The sequence below is a fragment of the Rhinolophus sinicus genome, chromosome 17 (genome assembly GCF_057876585.1).
Source record: "Rhinolophus sinicus isolate RSI-liver-muscle chromosome 17, RSI-T2T, whole genome shotgun sequence".
In the NCBI taxonomy this organism is placed as follows: domain Eukaryota; kingdom Metazoa; phylum Chordata; class Mammalia; order Chiroptera; family Rhinolophidae; genus Rhinolophus; species Rhinolophus sinicus.
The window spans coordinates 30,508,786-30,526,675 of NC_142517.1; the positions used below are offsets into that span (position 1 = coordinate 30,508,786).

Sequence of the window (17,890 nt, forward strand, 5' to 3'; positions counted from 1 at the left end):
AGTTGAGCAAGGACAATGGAATCAGGTGTGCAGACTATCTGCAAGACCTCAGCCCCACCCTCCCTCAGTTTCCCCAGACTCTACTCTTCCCTTACTCAAGACTCTTTCCTGAAATCCCACAGTTGAGATTCTCCTCTAGCCAAATGAGGGTCTGAATGCCTAGTTATTGCAAATATTACTGGCAATTGGCAAAGCTAAGGTTCTTGTTAGTAACGTACATCTTCGCATGGATAAAAGACCTAAAACAGAGTTTTGCCAGATAGAGGGGAGGAAGACAGAGAAGGATTATTAGAGTCTTGGGAACCAGAGGAAGAGACTGAATCCTGAAGGGGATCCAGTGAACGGATATGTACATTGGGACAGTAAGGACTCGGAGTTCTCCTAAGAGGTTATCTCATAACTGATTGGAGAGTGAGAGGCTATTTTTTATTTCTGAATGTCACTGCTTTTTTATCAACAGGTGGTGACTTATTTTCCTCTCACTAGATTTGTGCATAGTGGGAAAGGAGATACAATTTCACCTCCTCTCCTGGAAGGAGAGGGAGAGGACCTAGGACTTATGATCCACATTACTCAGGGGCAGGATCTTGTTCTAACCTCAATGGAGAAGAAAGTTAAATAGAGCAATAAAAAAAAAAAAGTCAGTTGTCCACATGAACCCAGGTGTATGAGTCACAAAATGAGAGCACTGTAAGGGGAACAAGCAGGGAAGTAACAGAAGTAGAGGCTGGGCTTGCTCAGGAAGTTCTTCATTGCTGTTTTCTGCCCACAAGAACAGGAGTGGGAGAAAGGGAGGCTCATCTGCAGTGAAAGCTGAGTAGCGGGTGTTCGGGTAGGGTAGAATTTACCTGAGGGATATTGCAGAAGACTGGGTCCTACTGACCCCTCCACCTGAAAGAACATACTCCGAATTATTGGATTTTCTCAGTAAGGGATTTCCCTTTCTAAACTCTAGCTTAAAATGAATCTTCTCTCCCGGGGAGGGCGAGTGGGGAGGATCCTAACACATTTTGGGTTAAATTTCCTTCTAAAATGTCAGAATCTGGGGCTGAAGAGAAAGGTCAGAAGGACCCGCAATTGATTTTGGGCTAACTCTTCCCCAACTTATTTTTGGAATTCTGTGTCAGTCACTCAGCTGTTTTTGTGCTTCCTATTTGGAACCTGAAAATCTGAGAAATGAAAAACGCGTCTTACTGCTACAGGAAGAGATACTGTATCTAAAAAAAGACTGTGTCTGTACTCAGAAGGTGTGTTCTTTGGAAAGAACTCAGTATGACTGAAGTTCAAACCTCCCTTTAATTAAGTATTTTATTTTTAAGAGGAGCAGAGTAATTTCCTTCCAAAGAGTACAGTATGGAAAGGGGGTGGGGGGTTAAAAGAAGAGTCGATGTACAGTAGCGAAGACGGATAAAGCACTACCTCAGCCAGCTGAGCAAAGCCCATATCAGCAATGTTAAATCATGTTGATAGTATGTATCCATGATTTCAGGGCATGAAAATGGCACCTTTGTGGTCTTCTTCCCAGTCACCCACAACCTCAGTCTAATCATGAGAAAAGACATCAGGCAAATTTCCAATAAAGGAGCATCCTACAAAATACCTGACCAGTGCTCCTTAAAACTCTCAAGGTCATCAGAAACAAGCCAAGTGTGAAAATCTGTCACAGCCCAAAGGAACCGAAGGAAATATGACATCTGTATTTGATGTGTTATCCTGAATGGAATCCTAGAACAGGAAAAGGATATTCGGTAAAAACTAAGGAAATCTGAGTAAAGTATTGGCTCTAGTTAATGACAGTGTATCAGGATTGGCTCATTAATTATAGCATGTGTCATATTAATATAGGATTAACATCTTAGGGGAAAATGGATGCAGAGTATCCAGTTTCTCTGTACTATCTCCTCAATTTTTCTCTAAATCTAAAACTGTTCTAAATAATAAAGTCTATTAAAAATTTTTAAAGGCAAAAAAAAAAAGTTAAGAAAGTCTTGAAAGATGTAGAGTTATTCCTATTCCAAACTCAAATGAACTTTACGTATGCTATTCTGACCTTCTGGAAAACTCTTCCTAAAAACTCTGAACATAGTTAAATAATACCCTTCCATAAAGGCCTGGATTTCAAACATTTTTAAACATAATAGAGAGGAAAAGTACATTTTACATTATGATCCAGTGTACAAACATCCAGTGTACACAGACATCTAATAAAAACAAGCATCTTTTAATACTGGCGGTACCAAAAAAATGTATACACATGACGTGTATTCATCTTTTGTTATCGGTATATATTGAGTATTACAATTTTAATACAGTTTTTTTCCTTTCTTAAAATGTGTATACATTTTTTCGGCACCCTCTGTATAATACTGTGAGGTACTTGCTGATATTTTCTTTATTCTGTTCTATTTGATTCAATTCTACTGTAGTCTATGTTATTCTTTGTTTATTAAAAACAAAAAAACAATTGTGAGCTATCATATTGATTTCTTAACCCACTTGCTGTCGGGAAAACCCTATTTTAAGGCTTAACTCAAATGCCATGTAAGATATCTCTGCACTGTCCCATAGGGCACCACTAGCCACATGTGGCAATTTAAATTTTTAGTGCTCAATAGCCACATATGGCTTATGGCTACCATAGTAGACAGAATGGATATAGACTATTTCTATCATTGCAGAAAATGTTATTGGGCATTTAACATTTTACGTTAAAATGTTAACATAACATGTTAACATTCTCTCCTTCTCTTGCTTGGACTAATGAAATAGCCTGCCAACTTGTCTCCTGGTCACCTTACCATCTTCCATGCTGTTGCTGGAATTAACTTTCTAAAATTATAGATTCACTTCTCTGCTCGAAACCCTTCAATGGCTCTCCATTTCCTCTGAAATGAAACATTCATTTAACCTTCCACGGTTTAATTTCTCCACCTCTCCAGGATCATCTCTGAACTTTCCTGCTAAATGCCATTCACTCTGAAGCTTCCATGTTTTAGTTCATTCTCTCTTCTAGAGATGTTTTTGTGTCCCTTTCTCTTCTTGATAAAAATCCTACTTGCTTTCAAGACCTAGCTCCTATGTTTTCCTTTCTAGAAGTATTCTCAGGAGACCACCCTTCCCAAGAAAAATATATTGCTTTCTTTTATGTGTTACCACTGTAACAACGTTTCAGAACTTATATTGTATTATAATTAGACATGTAGAATCTGTTTCTCCACTAGCCTATGAGGTCTACGAATACTGGGAATATGCTGCACTCATCTCTTTATCCCCATTGCCTGGAATGTGGGGTGCTTATATGGTTGCTGGTGAGCTGGTTGGCTGGCTGAATGAATGAATGAACAAATGGATTATAAATTTGTTCAGGGCAGGGACCATACTTGCACTTATTTAATATTTCCATAGTATAATGTGGGGCATATAAAAGGTGCTTATAGATTCTCTTTGCTTTCAGGCAATAAGTTTTAGACAGATTTTTTCCCCCTGCAAATCCACTATAATTTGTCTTTTTGGAGGATGGAAGAAAACTGGTACTAAATACTTTTTTTAATATAGCAAATGCTTTTTTACTTTCTCACACTGTTAAAAGTTCATGAACTCAGTGGGGAATAAAAAAAAAACACTTGTGAAGTGGTTTTAAATTCCATTAAAAAGGCTTTTACAAGTGCTTACTCTGTGTGAGTAATAATTTAAGATTGGTAGGTAAAAAACTGGTTCTAGTGGAACAAAATCACAGGATGGGAACATCTAGAGATTATATTGCTACTTTTTCTTTTCTTTCTTTTCTTCTCCTTACTTATATCTTTGCTCTTTTCTCTTCATTCATTCATTCATTCATTCATTCATTCATTCATTCATTCATTTATTGTACTTTATATCTTTGGGCAAGTTCCAAAATCTTTCTGTGTCACAGCTTCTCTATGTAAAATGAAGATAATTTATAATTACCTCTGTCTCAGTGATGTGGTAAGGAGTATAGGAAAAAGTTTGGAGCTCTTTAGAAGTCATAGTGATAGTAGTGTTTATTCCTTGTGAATTGGTATAAATTTAAACCATTTGCAAGATTGTACTAAATTATAAAGTCAAAAATCTTTGTGGAATATTCTATAATTGTTACCTCAATAATGGAGTGCTTTGTATATTTTATAGGGGGAAAAACAACAACTCAGCCCGTATTTTTGTTTGCTAATTGAGTTGCCTAGTACATTACAAACAAACTGACCCAGTGCATGTGTATAACCATTACCACAAACCACTACTTGAAAGGCACTGAAATCTCTAAACAAATTTTCAAATATGTCTTGGGCAGGGCCACCATATGCCATGTGTGGGCCGTGCACTGCACGATTGTATGTGTGGTTCTTGTCTTGGGGGAACTAATCACAAACTGCTTCTTTAATGTGAATCCGTTCATGTGGTTAATGGCAAAACCTCATATTGTGTCTATGTAAGAATCAGGTACAGTATTAGTTTATGGGCTTCCCAGTTCCCAGATATCTTGCTCTAAGTTTTCTTTGGTGGACTCCCCTATTTTCTGCGCACCACCGAAAGTTCCATCCTTACTTGACATTTTCCTGGGAATTTCCTTTCCATCTTAGACTCCTCTCCAGCCATCCTTTGGCAAGTAATTCCTTGTGTTGGTACCAGGGTGAATATGAGAAGTCAGACCAGAAGTGGTGGATTTGAAGTCCAAGCCTTTAGAGTGAGTTGAGAAAACCCACTGAAAATTTTGTAATGAATCAAAGCAAAGAAGAAAATCAAACAACCATAGGGCAATGAAAGAACTTTCTTTATGCATTCATGAAATAGATGGACAATTTCGTAGACTCCTCAGAGAAGAAGAAACAAACAATTGTAAGTCAAAGCATGTTACTGCTTTTAGGCAACAAAGTTACTCTAAGTTTTACAATCTTGTACTTAGAAGTGAGTTACTGATATAATGTACTGAAAGGAATAAGTCTCACCAACAATTTTTCTCAGTTGTGGGTACAGTGTTACCATGTTTCCCTGGTCTTATTTTACTACAAGACCGTGTATAATATAATATAATATAATATAATATAATATAATATAATATAATATAACATAACATAACATAATACCCAGTCTTATATTAAGTTTTGCTCCAAAAGACGCATTAGAGTTGATTGTCCACCTAGGTCTTATTTTCAGGGAAACATGGTAGTTTGAGTTATATATGAGAGCAGAGTGTTTTTGTGGCTACCTGAACCAACCTTACTACCTCTAATTTTTATCAACACTAACAAAAGCAGAACAATAGAAAACATGTATTTCCAGTCCAACTGTTAGCTGAGGCCATTGGGCAACATGGCATGTGTTGAGTAAATGGAATTTCAAAGCAGTTCTTGTTGTTTGGCATTTCCTGACAGACTCCAGAGGGATTTATGAATGAAGGATTTCTGGCTGGGAAAGAAAATTTGGAATTTGGACTTTAATAGGAAATTTCATAGTAATTTAAGAAATACTAACTGCAGATTAGCTCAATCTCAACGTTGTGTGGTTATCAAAAAGAAGATGTATATTTTGAAAATAAAAAGAGCATCAAGTACATCAATGTTGAGTAGATGTTATGAATAGGAAGAGAAATTTATAATGGGAGGATGATATAGCTTGTCTTGTTCCTCGAGTCCTTTCATTTACTCATATAGAAACAGGGCAAGTATCCTTGTTTATTTCTGCCAATATTTGAGTGGCAAGTAGGGTTTCTGGGCCCAGTTTTTGACTATAACATCATTTCTTAGGATGAGCCTCTTTATTACTATTTTATTTGGAAAAAAAGAACCAACAAAACCCGGTTATCCTATGAGCTAGGAAAGAGTATATCTTCCGGGTGGCTTTTCCCTTCTGAAGATATTGTTCGCAAGGGATGCCAAGTTGTTTTTAGCAGCAAAAAGTAAACAGAGCCACAACACTGTGGTCTTAAAGGCATTAAAAATCATTTTTAAAAAGTCATTAAATATACACACATGTTAAAGCAGCATGATTCACAATAGCCAAAAAGGGGAAGCCATCCAAGTGTCATTCCCAGATGGACAGATAAACAAAGTACAGTATATACATGCAATGGGATATTATTCATCATTTAGAAAGTAAGGGAATTCTGATATATGCTACAACATAGACGAAGCTCGAGGACATTATGCTAAATGAAATAAGCCAGTCACAGAAAAGATAAATGCTGTATGAGATATGCAGAATAGTCAAACTGAGAAACAAAATAGAAGGTGGTTACCAGAGGCAGGAGGAAGGAGGAAATTGGGAGTTGTTCCATGGGTATGGAGTTTCAGTTTTGCAAGAGAGAACATCCTGAAGGCTGGTTGCACAACCATGTGAATATACTTAACATATTGAACTGTATGTTTAAAACTGGTTAAGATAATAAACTGTTAGAATTAAAAAAAATAAATGTCAATGAAGAACTCTAAAATAAGGACTAAAATTTAAACATATACTTTAAAATAATCTGAATAATATTTTTAGAAAGTCATTGAGATTCTCCATTTGTAGTGGGGGCATTACTAGTCTAGCAAAATAGCATAGATATACCATCTGAAACTGAGTAAACAAGAAACTGAGTAAACAAATAACCCCAAAGATCTTCAAGTAATATTTGTGAGGTCCTAATTGGGATTCCCTTCTTCTTGATTTTCAGGATATAAGGAAAATTAGGAACTGCCAAACTACAAAAAAACAAACAAACAAAAAAACCACCTTCTGAGAGGAGGATTGACGTGTTTAGGTTCATTCTTGGCATCAGTGAAATCCTAGTAGTTTCATCTCCTACAGTACTTGTGGGAATTATAAATTCTATGATATGCTTATCTGTTTTTGATAATGATATGAAATAAGGGACTTTAGACCCCCAACATCCAGAGCACTTAAAAGGAAAGAAGAGTGAAAAAGTGGCTAAATTACGGCTGAAATTACTCTTCTACTGTCATTACAAACCCCTTTCCTGAAAACTGTATTCCATGCATATCACAACAGTTCTGCTTTCTCTTTTCATCTCCAGCTCTTAGCCATCAAACCCACAATTGTGTAAAAGAACTACTTGCTTACTGTTCGTTTTTAAGGACTTGATTTTCTTAGGATCTAGGAGCCAGACCATGAAAAAGTAAGCCTTCATCTCATTCCTACCTCTCATTATTATATTTGATGTGTCTTCAGAAACAGAAGACTCCCCACCCAAGGCACAAGTTGAGGGCAAGGCAGGTGAGTTACTGCAATACTGATTTGTCAAAAGCATACCTGCTGAGCACTTGTTCCCAGAGTTCTGACAAAGGAAATCTGGTTGTATAGGCAGCTGGCCAAGCAAGACTTTTCCAATAGTATTTTCTAATACTGATTTTCTGTTTTCTTTGCTTTTTTTTGCTAACATTGCATACATTTGCTCATAAAACTTTTTTGTTTTTGTTTGTTTTTCTGCCCTTCTTCCTCCTCCTCATTTTTCTGGCCTATTCTTTATTTCTTATTACATGGTCTGGAGAGCTTCTGGTGATGAGTTCAGGGTTTTTCCTATTTTGTGATCAGCAACAGTGACCTTTCATAGGTGCGATTTTTGTGGCAATAGTAATATAGCCTGTTGCTTCATCACACCCCTCAACTGACCTCTTTCTGTTTCTTAGTTATTACCGCTTTTAGGAAAATGAGTGAAGAGCTAGGCTGATTCTAAGGGTTATGGAGATAGACACAGCATTGTTGAAGTGTCCTGTCTGCCAACCTCCAGATCAAGGGACATTTTCCTACTTGGTTGGTTAGCATTCCTGGTCAACTAGTTTCTGGAGTTGCGATTTGGGTGGTGGTGAGATAGGGAGAAGAAAGAAGGGAAAGGCAGTTTATAGAGTTATGTCAAAACTTGCTTTTAGGCAATTATATTACATTCTAATTAGATTTTGTAATACTGTACTTAAAAGTGAGTTACTGAAATGATACAATGTACTAAAAGAAAAAAAAATACTGACAAGTTAGCTGAGTATATTTCTCATTCTCCTGAGAAGAACAGTGGACATATTACTTATTGTTGGCTTCCTTCTCTTTCACCTTCTCCCAAGTGCACGGTGCATGGCTACCTGTATGCCTGTAGTGAAAAGTGGAGAAATGCTGAACTCCACACTTGTTATTTTAAGTGAGTGACAATTGTTTGCTTCCTAAGAACTTTGTTGATTCTCAAGTAAATGTGGAGAAGGCTAATGACAACAGGGCATATAAGAAAAATAATTCAACCAACAGATTTTGTAACGGATTTAACTACAGGCCTGAACTGGGTCAGATGCAATGTTCTTTTCCCTCTTTGAATAAATGTGGGCTTTGTTAAGAATACCAGAGGGAATATCCCAAGATATAAAAATATTTGGATTAAGATATTGTATGGTGGCCCCCAAAAACATATGTCCACATCCTGGGACCTGTGAATGTGATCTTATTTGGGAAAGAGGTCTTTGTAGATGTAATTAAATTATGGATCTCAGCAAGAGATCATCCTGGATTACCCAGGTCAGTCCTAAATCCAATGACAAATGTCTTCAGAAGAGAGACACAGAGGAAAAGGCCGTGCAAAGACAGAGGTAGAGATTGGAGTTATGTAGCCATAAGCCACGGACCACCTGGAAGCATCAGAAGTGTTACAGGCACTGGAGAATTTTCCCCTAGAGCCTTTGGAGGGAGCGCACCTGCTGACGTCTTGATTTCAGATTTCTATCCTCCCAAACTGTGACACAATACATTTTTCTTGTTCTAAGCTGCCAAAGCAGTGGTGCTTTGTTATAGCAACCCTAGGAAACAAATTCAGATCTCTTCCTTAAAAACACTAGAATCTTATAATGTGGAACTTTAGGGAACAGAAACAGCATTTATTTATTTATTTATTTATTTATTTATTTATTTATTTATTTATTTATTTATTTATAAAGTAGTGAAAGAGCAGTTTATTAGAAGAAAAAGTACACTTCAAGGGGTAGAAGCGTGCCCGAGCAGAAAGCAGTGGCTCAAGGGCCATTACTAGAAGAGAAAGTATACTCCAAAGGGATTGGAGTGGGCCTGAGCAAAAGCGTGACTCAAAAGGCTCAAAAGGCCGAAACAGCATTTATTAAGTACCCCTGTGGCAGGTACTGACTAGATGCTTAACTTAAATGATTCCTATTTTTAAATTATATTTGTTGAGGTTACATTGGTTAATAACATATAAATTTCAGGTGTACAGCATTATAATTTGGTATCTGTATACTCTATTGCATGCTCACCATCAAAATTTAGTTTCCATCTGTCACCATATATTTGACCTCCTTTGCCCAATTCCCCCTCTCTCCACTCCCTTCCCCTCTGGTAACCATCAAACTAATTCTATGAGTTTGTTTTGTTTGTTTTGTTAGTTTGTTTGTTAATTTTTGTTTTATATTACACATGAGTGAAATCATATAGTTTTTGTCCTTTTCCTTCTGAATTATTTCACTTAGCATAGTACTCTCAAAGTCCATCCATATTTGTCACAAATGGAAGTATTTCATACAGTATTTCATATGTGTATATATATATACACACACACACACACACACACATATATATATACACCCTCTGTATATACAACATCTTTATCTATTCATCTGTCAATGGACACTTAAGTTGTTTCCACATTTCAGCTATTGTAAATAATGCTGCAGTAAATATAGGGATACATACTTGTATATCTTTACGAATTAGTGTTTCCATATTTTTTGGGTAAAGACCCAGAAGAGGAAATGCTGGATCATGTGGTAATTCTATTCTTAATTTTCTGTGGAACCTCCATACTGCTTTCCATAGTGGCTGCACTAATTCACATTCCCACCAACAGTGCATAAGGGTTCCGTTTTCTCCACAACCCCTCCAATACTTGTTATTTCTTGTCTCTTTCATAATAGCCATTCTAACAGGTACGAGGTGATATTTTATTGTGATTTTGATTTGTATTTCCCTAGTAACTAGTGACTGTTGAACATCTTTTCATGTGCCTATTGGCCATCTATATGTCTTCTGTGGGAAAATGTCTATTCAGATCCTCTGCCCATTTTAAAATCAGATTTTTGTTGTTGTTTTTGGTGGTGTATGGGTTGTTCATATATTTTGGATAATTGTCCCTTGTTGGAGGTATCATTTGCAAATATCTTCTCCCATTTGGTTGGTTTGTTTTTTGTTTTTGTTGATGGTTTCTGCTGGTGGGCAGAAGCTTTTTAGTTTGATGTAGCTCCATTCATTTATTTTTGGAGTCAAAGTCACAAAAAGCCTTTGGAGTCAGTCACAAAAATATCTACTTCTGAGACCAATGTCCAGAACCTTAATGCCTATGTTTTCTTCTATCAAGTGATTCCTATTTTAAAGATGAAATAGAGGCCCACAGTCTCACAGTGGACACCCAGGGAGCTGGGTGAGAATCCTGGCAAGAGGCACCTCGGTGAGTAGTTGCGAGCTCTGGCTCTGGATCCTGTCTGGGTTTGACCCTGGCTAAGTTCCTCAACTACCGGGACTCAGTTTCCTCAACTGGAAAACAGGAATGACAATAGAACTTCATACGATTTCTGGGAAGATTAAAAAGTGTTAAGTATTTAGAATAAAACATAGGCAGGGCTAAATCAATGTTAACTCATAAGTACTACACACTATACTAATATACTATTGCTAAGGTTGTGAATACCAGGCAAAGAGTAAAAGAGAATGAGATCATTTTTAAGGCAGAACATGTGAACTTGTGAATCAGTTATCAAATTAGAAGTCACTTTGAGAGAGATTATTCTTCAGAATATTTTATTCAGTTCCAGTGTGGCTGTCATAAAGGAGATAAAAAATGTATAACCTCATGTCAAAGATGAGGAAACTGGGGCTTATTAAGTTTTAGTACCTTGCTTATTGTCCAAAGCCAAGGAGGAAATAACACTGGAATTGTGTCCTGGATTCTCTCACCGCAGAGCGGCCTATCCCACCACAATGCCTCCTACAGCAGTGCTTTCAAAATGCTGCCCAACAAGTATTTTTTGAATAAGTAGAAGCAAGCCTTGTCACCAATAACGTTAGAGTAATACTGGAGCTGCCTAAACTATTTTGAAATGAAGAATTTGTTGCCAACCATTTCAGAACCATAAATCTCTTAAAAGATTATAGCAAAAGGGAAGGATTAAGAAACAATCATTCAGAAGTGAAATCTATTTCTTTTTGTCCACACCCACCACTCTTTTTCCCATTTGCTATCGATGTAGTAAAAGCGGGCTGGCAGCTAGCGGTAATATAGTAATGTTTTCTTCATTCTATTTCCTTTTCTTTCTTAAGAATAAGAGAAACAAAAAGAAAATGAATGTCCTATTATGAACACTGACCATCCTCACTTTCGTGGTTAACATTTTTGAGAGAAAATGTTTTCATTGTACCATATTTCTCTCTTAATTTGTGCCACCGGCCTAATAAGTAACTTATTAAAACATTTACTCCTCTCTTGCATCACAGGTCTTTCAGGATAAGATGCTGCTCCATTTAAATAAAAGATGAAGGATGCCGAAACAGAAGCAGCCTTTAACCAACAGACCCATAAATAAGATAGTAGCTGGTGCTATGCAATCTTGATATTGGCACTTGTACTGGGATTGGCCGGAGGTTCTTAACCTGGAGGCCGAGAACTTTGGGGGGAGGGGGGGAGAGAATCTATGAATTCCTTGACATGTGCACATAAACACTTTTCTGAATATACTTCAAAGCAGCCTCTCAACTCAAGGCCTCATTACTATACTAATTGCCATATTTAACTCCTTTGTGTCATTTTAAATGCCATTACAATGTCAAGTATATAATAAATGTTTCTTGGTTGCTCAAGTGAGAACCAGAAGCTTCATGTTGTGATCGAAAGGGTCAGGTTTCTAAAAGTGAGACTCCATGATACAATCAGAAGAATGTACCTGCCTAGGAGGGTCCAGGTTTGGATTCTTGTCCTTGCTCCTCCACGGAATGGTCTTGTATGGGTTACTTCTCTTGGCTGTGCTGTTTCTTCATCTCTGAAATACATATTTTCATCAAGCCAAAGATGCCTTCAAATTTTAAAACAATTCTGTTCCATGTAAAAGGTTATTGAGCCTCTTAGATGGCTATTCTCCTACAAAATTTTAGAATGTATTATAAAAACAAGGTATGACCAGCTAGCCTTGTTTTTAAATTATTTTTTAGAAATGATTACAGTTTGAGGACATGCCATTGGCTAGTGACTTCCCAATGTACTCTAAGAACTGCACGGTGTCACGTGACCATGTATGGCAGGGTTGAAGGGAGGCCCCAGGCAGGACAAAGAGGTGAGGCTAAGAGCCCTGCACCTTGCTTCTGTCAGAGCAGCCTGCTTTTAATGTTTTATATACTGCATTTCTGGTTGATATTTTGTTTGTAGAAAATGCGTCTTGATTTTAATTAGTCTTTCTTGATATCCATGGGGAAAAAAAGGGAAAAATAGATTAGGTTAATCACTCTGTTTTAAAAATCTATGTTCGAAAAAGCACTGGAAAAAAAAATCTGAAACTCTAAGGCTTGTTTCCTGTCTTGTTATTTATTAGCTGTGTCGTATGAGGCAAGTCAGATATTCTGAATCTTTGTCCTCACATATAGAATGATGATAGTATCTTATTCACAGGGTAGTTATTAAGAATTAAGTGAAATAATGTTTTTGAAAGTGTTTTGTAATTGGTAAAGCATCATAAAGATGGGGAGTGGGTCTTTAGTGGTGAGCCCCAGGGCTATGTATTTTGTCCTGACCATTTTTATCCATCTGAATTAAGTCACAGAAAGTACGGATGATCCAATTTGCAGATGAACCCAAGTTATGGGATGGAGTTAGGAAAGACTTAGCAGATTCCAGAATTCAAGAATGACTGAGGGTAAAACTCTTGGGGAAATAGAAACTCTTGTTCTTCAGTTCAAAAAGTCAATTGTAAGATGAGGGAAATGTGGCTTACTGTCAGTTTAAGTAAAAAAGACTAAGGAATTTTCTTCGACTTCAAGTTCATTAGGAGGCCATAGTGTTATGATATGGTTGGCAAATAAAGTGATCTAATTGTCTTAGTCCATTTTGGCTTTTATAACAAAATATCACAGACTGGGTAGCTTATAAACAACAAAAATTTGTTTCTTCCAGTTCTGGAAACCAAGGTCAAGTCGCCAGCGTGGTTGTGTTCTGGTGAAGGCCCTCTTCCCGGTCCATAGCCAGCACCTTCCTCTCTGGAGCCTCCTCCATAAGAGCACTAATCCCATGTGTGAAGACTCCCTCCTCAGGACCTAAGCACCTCCCAAAGGCCCCACCTCCCCACCTTTGGGAGTTAGGATTCAACATATGAATTTGGTGGGGACACATTGAGGCCGTAGCATCAGTATTCTTATATATTTATAGACGTACTGGGCCACATGAGAGGGCTACAGCTCTTGGCTTTGTTCCGCATCCTTCTTCCAGCTATTAAAAACAGTCACTTCAGCTAGTTAAGCACATCAACAGGAAGCTAGATGGAGAAAGTCTGGACAGTGGGAAATAAAATGCAAGACATGGTTTTAAACAGGGTTATGGGCTTTCGTAGAGGGGAAGGTTTGGAATTGTTTTATTATTTTCAGAGGTACATCTCGAAAAACTTTAAACATTAAGAGCTATCTAAAGTGGAAGAGGTTGCCTAGTTGAAATAGTGAGAATTCCATTAGGAAAACTGTTCAAGCAGATACTGGACAACACCGTCGGAGGGTTGCCTTATCATCATTGTTATGTGTCCCTCATTTCCTAATGTCGACCGAGCTTAACTGAATCAGGAGGCTTGGCTAGAAATAAATGATAAAGACATATTCAATGGTCTTAGAGCTTGCACCCTGGAAACACAGCGAGGCAAAACCTAGACCTGTTTCAAAGAAAACGGAAAAGAGTTCTTATTGTGAAAGTCACATCCTGAGAATAATCAGTCCTGCATTTTTGGCCCTCGGATTGGTCCAGGATGGTTATCAGCCAAATGTCAGGCGGTCAGGATAGGTGCCAGGTGGTCTGGTCATGTAAATGTGTTTTTCCTAAGTCCTTCAGGGACTATTAGAGAGTTATCTTATAGGCTTTATATATGTATATCTCCAGGCACAACTGGAAGGTTCAAAGCTTTAAGTTCCCAGGCTAGTTAAAGCAAGAATAGAACTGTTTTTCAGTCCTTAGCCTACTTGATTTTAACCATTTAGCAACCTGACCACAGTGACTCCATTTTATTTATTTGTTCTATTCCTACATGCATTTTATTTCTTCTCCTTCTAAGAGATTCCTTTCAGGCGACTCTGTGGAGCCCTTCAGAGATGTATGATGGAAGAGGGTAAATGGTGACTCCCATTGGTCTGGGAGAAAGAATTCACCCCAAATGTCATGCGGGTGTCATGTACCTGTTTTGTGTTTGCATCAGTGCTTGTTCCCTCCTAAGTGGAGGAAACCTGCGGAATAGCTTTTTGTCCTATATTATAACCTGATTTTTCTGCCCGTCAAAACCAGAACTAGGCCAATCTGATTGATTTTTTTTCTTTGTTTAAAGTTTTAGGCAATGAAACATCCTACTAAAAATGTAAGGACCAAGCTGTCCTGTGGAGTAGATAAAGTATCTGCAGCTTCAAGGAAAAAAAGAGTTGGCAACTGAAGTATTAGGGTCAGTTACATATTCTTTCTATGCCTAATTTTTCTATCAAAAGGTACAATAAGCTAATTTTCCTTAAGAATTACTTTTCAGTGGATGAAGTAATAAAGGAAAAAGCAGTTTACTATTCTTAGGAGAAGATTAAAAACATGAGGTTTCCCCCATGGCGGGGGAAGAGGCCAAGTGAATTCTCTCTGTTGGAAGTAGAGGGAAGCATTCAAGTTACTGGGTGTCCATTGGTTGGTCACAGGTTGGTATTTTATCTCATTTAGAAGGTAATAGATAACTACATATAAGGAAGCAGTATGATAATTCTGACTAAAGGTCTTACACTAAAAGAGGATTATTAGGTTTTCCAAAGAAACAAAGGTAACAACTCTTAGGTCTAGATAAGAATTCTTTGTTTTCAGTTTTCTTTCTTCTTTTGCATCAGTGAACATTTATTTATGCTTATTGGGCACGACATTCTATGAGACGTAACAAGTATGTTCCAGAACAGAGATGAACTGGTACTTTGGCTGTCTGGGGGGGGGATATAGGTATGAGTAGAGGCATGATATTGCTCCAGAAAAGTTGCTTTGGACAGGCCATCTTGAGCTTTTTTCCTTCTTTATTGTTTCTAGTCTTTTTAATTTTCTTGTGCAATATCCCACTTATTATATTCATTCCCAAATTCTTTTTAATCTTTTGAGAGATCTTGAACTCAAAGGGATAACTTTGGCTTGAAACTCCTAATGCACATCCCTTGATTTCATAACAGCGCTGAAAGGGCAGGTATGCAACATTTGTATAGCAAACCATCACTCATGAAACTGCCACTCTACATTGGTAACAGTAGCAGACACTTATTGAGCAGCGCCCAGCACTTCGCTAACCACCTCCTATATGTTACCATATGCAGTTCATTTAACATTATAATGGAGGCACAATTTCTACACCTATTTTACAAGTGAGGAAACTGAGGCATTGGGAAATTTAAAAACTGACCCATAGCCTCAAAGGTAATGTAGAACACACACTCTTAACCACTTTGCCAGACTGCCTCTCTACACAGAGGGCTCTGATCATAACCTGGAAATCCATCCATCTGTCCGTCCCTCTATCCATCCATCCATCCAATCAAAAAACAGTCAACAGCATCTACTAGGAATATACACTATGAGTAAGACTGATGTGGTCACTCTCCTCCAGCGGCTTTATAGAGAGGAGGAGGGACATTTATGCGAGCATGCCCACACAGTGTGATAAAGGCTATGACTTACCACCTACTTATCACGTACCTGCGACAGGGAAGTGAAAGGCATGCTAGGGCTCAGAAGGAAGCTCTACCCCAGTCTCCAATGGGGTGTTGGGACAGGCGGGTCAAATTCTTGTCCTCATCACTATGTGCTTCAACTATTTTGTAGCAAAAGGCATATAATGTAACCTCTAGGAAGAAAGGTCTTTGAAACAAGGTCATCCCTTGTGTTGTTCCCCTGGCGCCTGGCACATAGTGGCTGCTCAATCAAAATCTGTTGAATAAATGAAAATACTAATGCTCCATAATAAATCCATTATAACAAGGGGTCTTTTAACTTATTTCTAACTTGACTCTGAATAGTTTTAAATGCTTCTCTTCTAAGCCTGAAATAACTATTCCCTTTTGACTTTAAAAAAAGAAAAAAAATCAAGTCCCTGCTCCTTTTTAACCCATTTTCTGAAAGCTCTGATCCAGGAAAGCTGCCGTACCCATTATATTTTACTAGAACAATGTGTCTGCAAGTACCTTTTAAAACAGGTGTGTTCCCTGAGTAGAGATTCTGGGACAGTCTGGGAAAGTGGAGATGGGTTCGTTTTCCCCCCTTTCCCCCAGTTGCTCTGTGGAATTCCACGTTCTGCTCTGTAGTTATCAAATATTTGTTCTCCCTTCACCTTTCCAGGATGACTTGGCTATTTTTCTTCCCCTCACCTTCTTCCCCACCTTGTCACTCTTCAACAGGTGTTAATTTGGGGAAAGTGGTTCTTAATTATTTACCACACAATCGTCTGGCAGACTGTAAGAACCCAAGGCAGAGTGAGAAAGACCAACACAAAACTGAAAGCCCAGGCTAATGATTTCCCTCAACAAGAACTTGTGTTATCATAAGGCAGTGTTTTATTTAGGTTGTAGTTCTTAGCTGTAAGACAGGTATTACATTATGTCTTCCTTGTGCCTGCTTGGAATGTGTTGGGGCTAATGTCATATTTTCCTTAGTGAAACAGCAGCAAATCCAAGGTCACCAAATAATGCTGATGGGAAGGGGAAATCAAAGCTCCGCTGGGGAGAAGTTAACATAAATTCAGGGCCCATCCCACAGTTATGCGGCCAGTTTTGTACACCATCTTTACATGATCTAATTATATCACTTCCTAGCCTGATGCCACAGTTTAAAACTGTACCTCATTCCCTTCGCTGCTTAATTTTTCTCCAGAGCCTTATTTCCTTCTCATATGCTATATAATTCACTTACTATTTTTATTCTATTCTATTCTGACACCCCTTCGAAAATTGAAGCTTCACAAGGACAAGAATTTTTGCATGTTTTGTTTATTATTCATCCAGGACCTAGAATTGTCCTGGTACAGTGTAGACGCACAATAAATAACAGTTGAATAAATGAATTGTTAATTCCAATGAAGCAATAGTAATAACTAGGATCAACGTTTTCCTACACATATTTAATGTATAGACAACTCGTTGGACACATAATATTATTTTATAGAAATCTTCTAATTGGACAAAATATGACCGTCATAGGAACTTTGTAACGGAATTGATGGTCAAAAATCAGACGGAGCCCATTTTCATCAGCATGATATGTTCTTCTAACCATATACACGGAAAGACAAGCCTGTGCTGGGGAGAAAGGAAAATGTGGAGGTCTCCTGATGCAGGCAGACTGACTCGCTCCCCTGAGGCGGAGGGCACGGTTTGGATCCGTGTACTGGGGCCGCTTCCTGGCCACAAGTCCAGGTGTGGCTTACCACCCTCGTGAAACTCAGTCATGCATTTTGTGTTCCTGATTATCACCCAGTGCCATGATTCTTAGTACAGGATCAGGCGGTTTATGGGAACTCAAAACACAGAAGACGAACAGAGGCGTATATTAATGGTTGGGGAGCTTCTCTTGTAGTTGAGATTGTTATAATTACAGGAGATGCATCCTGGCAATGACATGTCAGTGTGCTCTGAGGACCACAGTGGCTGCTCC

General features: G+C 38.1%; 2 protein-coding genes across 4 annotated transcripts in view; one reads left to right on the forward strand and one right to left on the reverse strand.

The window, feature by feature from the left end:
* OTOL1 (otolin 1) overlaps positions 1 to 17,890 on the forward strand; it is a 134,531-nt gene that overhangs the window by 15,125 nt on the left and 101,516 nt on the right. The window lies entirely within an intron of this gene.
* The window catches only part of SPTSSB (serine palmitoyltransferase small subunit B), a 29,207-nt gene that overhangs the window by 7,258 nt on the left and 4,059 nt on the right, over positions 1 to 17,890 (reverse strand). For 2 of the 3 annotated variants that reach the window (XM_019731918.3, XM_019731917.3), the window contains exon 2: positions 11,937 to 12,032. The exons of the other annotated variant lie outside the window; for it this stretch is intronic. The gene's annotated coding sequence lies outside the window, so the exon portion shown is untranslated. The remainder of the gene's footprint in view (positions 1 to 11,936; positions 12,033 to 17,890) is intronic. 3 annotated transcript variants of the gene reach the window in all.